We start from the raw sequence: 9,367 nt of genomic DNA on the forward strand, positions 1-9,367 counted from the left end.
ATCTGTTAATAAGGGCTCATGGATTTACAGCTTCTAGACCCGGATCCACCTTTGCAGCTGAGCCTCACAGGGAAACTGTTCAATCCCCTAGATCATTTAGGTCGCTCTTCTCACAACCTTCTCTTAAGTTTGAAGTGCATCATTTGCAGTCCCACACCATTTCTGCATCAGAACCCTTTTGCCTGAGTAACTTTTGGCTTTGATGCCATTTGTTGACTGTTGCAGCTTTGAGATGATGCACTTAGTAACAGCTCATAATAATGTTAAATGAATACTCCTGGATAGCAGTTTGGAACTCAAAGTAACATTCTGATTATTCCTGTTCCTACACCCTTCCTTAGCAAGGGAACCTTGGAAATAGGCAACCTAGGACCTAGTCCTAATTATGCCTTTAAGCCACTCAATCAGCATTTATTTTAATTTTTTCGACCATAAAATTAGCGGTGAGGTGGTGCTGGACTGCTAATTGCTAATTTCAATCTCCCTCCTGGTTTCAAACGTCTATAGTTCTAAGAATGCTGCATGTGCTTTAAAAATCTCTGATGCAGATGGTGATTTGCACGTTGCTGATGAGACGGTCTGACCTTGGGGGCTTTACTTTTAAGCCTTTGGAAATAACTGCCAACATTTGTTGAGGATTTACCACGTGCCAGGTGTAAAGAGTTGCACCTCACACGATCTCATTCATCTAATCCTTCCAACAGCCTTCTTAGGTAAAAATTAATACTCGTATTTTATAAACGAGGAGACAGATAACTTACTCAGATGTTGATCTCAGTCTGCGCTTATAAGTGTATGTGAGAGTAGATTCCTCATTTCTAATATTTCACCAACTCACGCGCAAATTCTCAAGAGGTGAACATCTCGGGGCGTGCTTCAACGTTAAAACAAATGTCCTTTTAGGAACGGAACAAGACTCAGTAAATGGGTTTTCTCCCCGGAAAGGACACCAGCAATTGCTTACAGTGGTGTACGTAGGGCGGAGTACCCCGCTGTCTAGGTGCGTGCGGGGTTTTTGTGCCCAAGGGGTCAAACTAGCAAGTTTCGTCAAAGCTGACTGCCAGATAGCGCAGTCCGCTCTCGAGGTCGAAGATGCGCTGCAGCTGCAAGACTCGCGTGTTCCTGCGCGCAGGCAGGTCAGCTCGAGGGCCTAGCTGCTGGAAGAGTCCATTAGGGACGGCCAAGACAGGGTGTTCCCGCCGCCGGAGCGCCGACCTAGCCGCCCGCTGCGCAAACGAGGGCGCGCTGCCTTGGGCGGCCACCCCCACTCCGCTGGTCAGGTGAGCGCAGCCCGGGGAGCCGCGAGTCCTATTGGAGCAGACGGAGGATGGAGGGGGAGGAGGCAGGGGGAAGGATGAGAGGGGGAGGATAGAGCCACCTTCCTGAGCCGACCGCGGGAGAAAGACTCGGCAGCTCCGGCGAAGCGTGGGGACGCGACCGAGAGGCGGAGCGAGGCTGTGCGAAGGGAGGACCGGCGGGGACCTCGGGGCGCGTGCGGATGTCGGTGTCCCCGGGGCCAGGTAGGCTGTGGCTGCGGGGTGGTGCTGCGCACATCCCGGTGGCCCACGGGAGCGCCGCCGCACCCTCGGCGGCACGGGGTCGTTCGCCAGCACCTGTTGCTGGAGGTGGGCGGCGAGCGTGCCGCGGGCTGCGGCTAACTCTGACGCGCCGCCCGCGTCCGCCCTGTCTACGGCCGCGGCGGTGCATTGAGCGTGGCGTTCCTGTCACCCGCCCTTTCCACAGCTGCCTCACCTCGAAGAAGGTGAGAAGTGAGTGAGCAGAGGGAAAAGTTTCTTTTAGTCTCTTTCTGCCTGTTGGAAACTCGAATCCTAGCTTTAATTTTAAAAAGTCTGCCTGAAAAATAACCGTTCAAGAAAGGCGCGCCTTAGGTAATAATTAACACCGGGAAGGTTGAGATAAATTTAAGGAGTCTTATGTTCCAGAATAACCGGTACGTCGAAGAACTTTCAGGGAATTGATTTCAGGGAATTAGGAATTAGCCTGGAGCTGTAGAATAATACATATTAAAAACTTACACATTTTTAATGTTTTAAACTATTTTAAAATTGATTTTTTTCTTAAAACTAAAGCTAAGAAATTATGGCAGTTTTCATCAGGGGTGCAGCTGATTTTAAGGTGCAGTGTTTTTTTCTGTGTAACTATTGTTTTAAAGTAAAACAAAAATTTCACAAAACCCCAAACCTTTAAAAACTTGTGTAATGTGTTTGTATGTTAGATGCACAGTGTTTTAGAGATTACTAATATCGAATCTTGAAGGTGCATAATTACTGACAATTAGGATAAAGCTCAAAAAATGTACCGTAACTGATGCATTCAGCATTATATACAAATTCTTGCAGAAGTTATTACCTTACTTTACTAGAGTTCTTTTTCCTCCGCTGTGTTTCATTTATCAAAAGAACCAGATGGAACCACACAAAAGAAAAAAAAAAAAAGATGTTTTATGTTCTAGTCATGATACAAATGAACACCAGCAATTTATTTATTTTGGGGTAATTTCCTAGGATGCTGGGACGTGCCAAGTACATCTTGAACTGTGTTGCAATAAAATGTTTTAAATATATGCGTTTAGGTATAACATGGCTTTGCCATTAATTTACAGTGACTTTGGACATTCACTCATCCTTCTGTGCCTTAGTTTCTTCATTTATAAAGTAAAGGGATTGGACTAGGTGCTTGGAAAGACTTACTATGTCTCAAGATTATAACTTTTTAAAAAGGAGTAACCAAACTGTATACGCTAAAAATAAGTATGACCGAAGCCTGTCTCCATGATGAATGACAATAGCAGTCACCCAGTATTGAATGCTTGCTATGTAATGAATTCTGAGAAGGCCTTTATATATGATATTTTATGTAACACTCACGACAAGACCATAAATTAAATAGTATTATCCCAATTTACAGATAATGGCACTGAGGCATGGAAAGTTTAAGCTCCTTGTCCAAAGTTAATAAGAGCTGGATCAAGGATTTTTCCTAAGTGCTTTGAGCATCTACACTAGAATGAATGTGAAGATTAAAAGCTGAAACCACCCATAAACACCAGCTAAGAAATAATCTTAGACTAAAATGTAAGTTCATAATGGAGTGAAAGTAAATTATGAAACAACACTGAATCTTGATATCATCACATATAGAAATGATGTTTCAGTCAAAGTTTATTATATTTTAATAACAACGATTATAGTTTATATTGTATATATACTTATCAAATATTGAGTGCTAATTATATTCATTGTCCCAACATGATAACATGAGGTATATTTGGAACACAAATGCTTTTGTGGTAATAAAAAGTAACGATTAGAAATAATATGGGAAGTCAGAGGCTAGTGTTACACAAAAGTATTTCAGATTATCTTTCTACTTGGAGGTGCCCTTGCCTACGCTACACTCAAAGAAAAAGTGTTCATAGAAGAATCAGCTGTGAGTAAATCCTTTTGTACATATTCCCACAATGAATGATAATAGTATGCCACATTTTTTGAAGGTCCGCTATATACCAGGAATTCTACTAGGCCCTTTAAATAGAGTAACTTTATATTTAGTTGTCAAATACTGTTTCCTTGATTTGCAGATGAAGAAACTGAGGCAGAAAGATCTATGCTTTGGGAGGGTCCACAAAAAAAATACATTTTGACTTAGATTAGGTGTGTGATCCTTCATTGTTCAGAAATTCATAGGCGGTGAATATAGCATTGAACTCCTCAGGTACTGGGAGGAGACTTGGAGCCAAACTAGACCAATCCCTTTATTTTATATTTGGGGAAACTAAACTTAGAAAAGTTAAGAGATTCACTTAAAGATATATATTCTGTTTTCCCATTTATGACTTCAGTCATCTGTACATTCCTAGAAACTAATAAGTGAGAAGCATGTTACCATTAACTTGGTTATTAAATATTGAATTTACTGCCACTCAACCAAATCCTGCCCCATGCCCGTTTTTATTTTGCTGTCTTCCTGTTACTGAAAATTTCAAAGTTGCTTCCATTAGGATATAAAATCTTTGAGGACAGTGACTGTATTCTGTATTTCTCCAGTATCTCTAGGGTTTAACAAAGTCGTTAATATATTGAACAAGTGGCTTTGTTAACTATTTACCTGTGACAAGGGATTATTTTATGTACTGGGTGCAAAATCTGCACAGTGGAAGCACTACGCCATCACCACTTTGACTTCATGTAGAGGGCAACTAGACAGTTTACACTTGCTTATAAAGCATATTAAGCTACTTAGATCATGATTGTTTAATTTGACTATAAAATATAGTATGTTACCATGGAGAGATGTGGTTGGGCATTTCCCTGATGTTGTGAGAAAAATAATCACACAGCTAAGTATTACACACAGTTGAGTGTACATTTCTCTCTCGCTGATTTGCAGATAACTTTTTTTTTCCAATTGTAAAGATAATACAAAGTCATGTAGGAAATTCAAATAGTACAGACAAAAAGAAAAATTATCAGGAACTCCACTGTCCAAAGATTTTGGTGAACATCCAGCCAGAGAGATGTCTTTCTTCCCTTAAATCCTGCCGAATCAGGGTGAGAACTGAATTATTTATTTAACCGTTTACGGTTTAAAGCTCTATTTAGTCTTAGTATTCTCTCACTCTCAGGCAGCCCAAACATTATATAAACAAAGATATCCGTTGAGAAATGAAGATAAACATACTACTAATAAACCAGACTCTTTCCCTCTCATGCAGAATGAAGTAGTACAGAAAGTTGATTTTGCCACTTATGCAGGCCTGTTTTTTTCCCCTTCAGAAGGCAGGACTGGGGGGACAGGAGGCATCTTTGCAAGTTCGGAGGGTTCCCCGATGTGCCAGGATCTCAGGCCACACAGGAAGCCGAGCTCTGTTGTCCTGATAGAGGTGTGGCAGAGGAGGAGGAGGGTGGAGCTGGGACACAGGAGGCTGTGGTAATGCAAAGGCTGTGTTTTCTGATCGCACTGTGACACACTATACACTTTAAAATGTACCACACCAAGTCCCTCCCCCAGCTGTTGGGCAGGTGGTCATGGGGGCCCTTTCTGGTGCAGTCAGGCGTAAGTCTGCCTGTACCTCAGAATGAGGGCAAGATGCTGGAAGGACATTTCTCATTCATTTATTCAGAATTCTGAAAACCCAGAATGGACCTTCTTTCATATAAAGGGCTAAAACTGACTGTTGGAATAGATGTCCATAAATGAGTTTTGAACTAGTACAAAATTATTAGTTAAAAAGGAAGGCCGGGGGCGGGGGAGGTCTCTTTGAGAGAGGCAATGTCAGCTCTCCATATGCATTTGAATGTAATTACGTTGAAAATATTCATTTTAAAGATTATATTATTTGACTATTTAAATTTAATAAATGTATTTGTTATTCAAAATTCTTTTTCCCTAGGCATGTTTTCTTGATTTGTACTATGTATTTGGGAGTAGAATTCTTTCATGCTTTACTTTATTAGGGGCTTAACATGGCTTAAATCCAACCATCTGTTCGCATCTTGGCACATCAGGTTGGAGGTGGTGGTACAGGCTAAATAAAATTCCCACAATTTATAGGTTAGGGAAAGAGCTACTTTTATGAATAGATTTCCAGTGATTCTCAGCAAGACAATAGTGCAGAAGTGGAATAAAAATGCACTTCATTCTCTGAAGCACAAGGTCCCCTGTCTGTCTTTAGTTTTGCTGAAAGGCAATTAGCATTTCAACTAGCCAATTTGGTTACATGCAACGAAGTACTTGGGTTTATAATTTGCTGCTCTCTGTCTGAGGCTGTTGAGCTCCAGCTCTTATGTAATCCTCTCCAAGTAGCCTTCTCTCCAGTATAGTTATTGTTGCTGGTCTTAAATAACTAATCAACAGAGAGTGTTCCTTGCCTTCAACTGTAGGGTGCTATGGGGCAAGGAAAATGAAATGCCAAGCTAATAAGGGGATGATTGTAATTATTAAATAGTCATTATTGAAATGTGGCACAGGTTGAAAGATACTGAATAGCTTCAAATCAAATGCAACTTCAGAAAGGCATTGTGTGATACTCTTAATAGTTTATTTCTGCATGGGGTATGTGCAATAAACAGAGGGTATATATATTGGAATTAATTAAGATGACTCAAAATTAACAAAGAAGAAACAATTCTTAATTATTTATGTTGACTTTGCTCCTTTCTGCAAGAAAGAATTCTGTGGGGAATATGTGTAAAAGAGAAAATAATTTTTTTCTTATGGGTTATAACAAATGAACAAGTGCTCTGAGGCATATTGTGGAAATAATTCAACGGTTTGTATTTGTGTGCTAATTGGAAATAAGATTTTGTTAGCTTCTTTAGTCACGAATTCTGATAATTATAGTACTGTTGATATATTTCATGTATATACTCATATCCCTCTGAAGGAACCACTGTATGTTATGATAATCCTTTTGTTAGGATAACTGAAACGATATCCTTTAATCCATGTCATGTGGCAGTAATTCAGTTTAGCTCATCTTTTAATGCAGTCCTGTTTTTGCAAGTTGTGCTTATGTAATTATTTGGAAAAATAATACATTTCTCATTTTTTTCAAATAATGTTTAACTGAAAGAAGGCACGTATTAGATACAAGCCTTGCAAGTGATCATTATAATTGAGAACATATATGAAAAAATTGCCTGATTTTCTATATTTCCAATCTGTGATATAAAGTGAAAGCCCTATCTGCAGCTACAATTAGAGTCATTTGTATATTATTCAACTAAATTCAGCAGTGTTGATGAGTAGGAATGAAACAAAGAAGGCTTACCTGTCCTCTGGCAGACTAGTCAACTAAGGATGGAAAGTGTTCTGGAAAAAGTGGGACTTGATCTGGACTTTGCAGAGTGGTAAAGGAGAGGGAGTGGGGAGAGGTAGGAAGAAGGGCCTGGGGAGCATCTCAGACCAAAGGTGCAGAGATAAGAATGTTCCGGCTGTCTTGTCCCAGATACACATTATATCAACTTGACTGGAACTGTTGACAGAAGAGAAAAAGATGACTGAACGTACAGGGTGGGATGGATTTTTTTTTTATTATTTTATTATTTTTTTATTTTTTTATTATTATTTTTTTTTCCGGTACGCGGGCCTCTCACTGTCGTGGCCTCTCCCGCTGTGGAGCACAGGCTCCAGACGCGCAGGCTCAGCGGCCATGGCGCACGGGCCCAGCCACTCCGCGGCATGTGGGATCTTCCCGGACCGGGGCACGAACCTGTGTCCCCTGCATCGGCAGGCGGACTCTCAACCACTGCGCCACCAGAGAAGCCCTGGATTTTTTTTTAAATTGAGATATAATTCACTTAAAACAAAACAAAACAAATCACCTTTTCTAAGTAGGTAATTGAGTGGTATTTAATGTAGTTACAAAGTTGTGCAACTGTCACCACTGTCATTCCAGAGCATTTTCATCACCTCAAAAATAAATCCTGTTCCCGTTAGCGTTCACTCCCCATTCTCTCCCCACCCCCAAGTCCTCAGCAACCCGTCTACTTTCTGTCCCTATAGATGTGCCTGTTCTGGACATGTCATGTTAATGGAATCATCCAGTACGTGGCCTTTCCTGTCTGCCTTCTGTCAGTTACTGTCAGATATTTTCAGGGTTCATCATGTTGTAGGATGTATCACTACTTTGTTCTTTTTTATGGCTGAATAATATTCCATCGTATGAATATACTACTTTTTGTTTATCCATTCATCAATTGATAGACACTTAGGTTGTTTCTACGTTTTGACTAAATATTATGGACATTTGTATACAAGTTTTGAGTGAACATATGCTTTCAGTTCTCTTGGTTAGGAGTGGAATTGCTGGGTCAATAGAGAGGTGAATAAAACAGCCAGGATGCATTTAGAAGAACTTTATCCCTTCTATACATTCTGTTAAGCTTAGGGTTGCATTACGAGGCAAATGCATCAAGTATGGCCTGAAGGTTTATCACTTAGAACTCTGCTTGCATAGATCTCTGCCAATTATAAGACATTTAATACAACCAAACTGTGATAAAACAAGAAAAAGGAACAGCTTGCAGCCAACAACTTCTCCCTCACCACTGGCTGTAGGTTTTCTTAAGAAGGGAAGTATGGTGATGGCTGGCATAATGCTTGACCTATCTAGGATATGCTAAAATCGGAAATATGATTGTATATTATCTGATGCAACTGAATTCAGTTTTCTGATGACTTCTTTCCTTTTGGTAGGCACTCATCTAAATGATATGGTTGAATTGACAAAATGAGATAAATTTATTTTTGCTACTAAGACAAATTATAGAAGCTTTAAAATGTTATTTTGTTAATGAGGGTAATTCATTAAATCGCTTGATTGAGAATTGGGCTTTAAGTAAAAGACATGTCCAATTCACTAATGTATAGTTTGCCAGATATCACTAATTCTGGTGTGTGTGTGTATGTGTGTGCATTCATGTATTTGTTTATCTGAAACCTTAAGTAGTTTCCTGAAAGGGTCTGATGTACTTTATAAAATAAATTGACATTTGAACAAGTTTGTCTAATTTTGGTTGAGGCAAAATATTTTAAGCTCTTTTGAAAAAACCTAAAAAATATATTTGCTTAGTGCCTTATGATTTGGAACATATGTTCACATAAATTAATTCATGTCATCTTAATAACCACTTCATTTTAAGTTAACTGTTTTTACTTTATAGATGAAAGGAAGATTCATAAAGGTCAACAAAATTAATTAAAAACAACAACAAACCCAGATCTTCAACTTAATGTCCAAAAGTTGTCCACTCAATAATCACAGTAATGATCATATTGTAATATTTTGTTATTTTTGGTGTCTCACAAAAACATTTTTCTATTAATTTTAAATGAATTGACTTCCTATCTTAAATCTCCTAATATAAACAAATCTGTTTCGTTGGGTAGCATTACACTGAAAACCTCACTATAGTAAAAATATAATGAGAACCTCAGCCAGGACTTCACTTCTTTTGAACATTGGTTACCAAAATTATAAATAATTGGAGATAATCTTTGCATACCAGTGTAAAGCAACTTGATGATTGTGTAGCAGTTTTACATAGTATGTAAATACCTTTCTTAGAGAAAGTCAGCAAATTTTGGAAATTGTTCTTGTTTTTAGGTGACTAAAATGCCTTAGCTTTTATAAGTCAGTGCTGTACCTACTACTTGAGACCTTGGAATAATATGATTAATAGAATTTCCAAAAGCTCTTTTAGCTTGCAGGGAATTTTATTACTAATATTCATGAAAGATATATTGGCGGTTGGTCATTCATGCATTCATTGTTCACTGAAGCACTCTACCATGGACTTGGAAAACACACTGAGCTGGTAGTGTCTACTTTCATATTTTATTA

Source organism: Mesoplodon densirostris, chromosome 3 (assembly GCF_025265405.1).
Source record: "Mesoplodon densirostris isolate mMesDen1 chromosome 3, mMesDen1 primary haplotype, whole genome shotgun sequence".
NCBI lineage: Eukaryota > Metazoa > Chordata > Mammalia > Artiodactyla > Ziphiidae > Mesoplodon > Mesoplodon densirostris.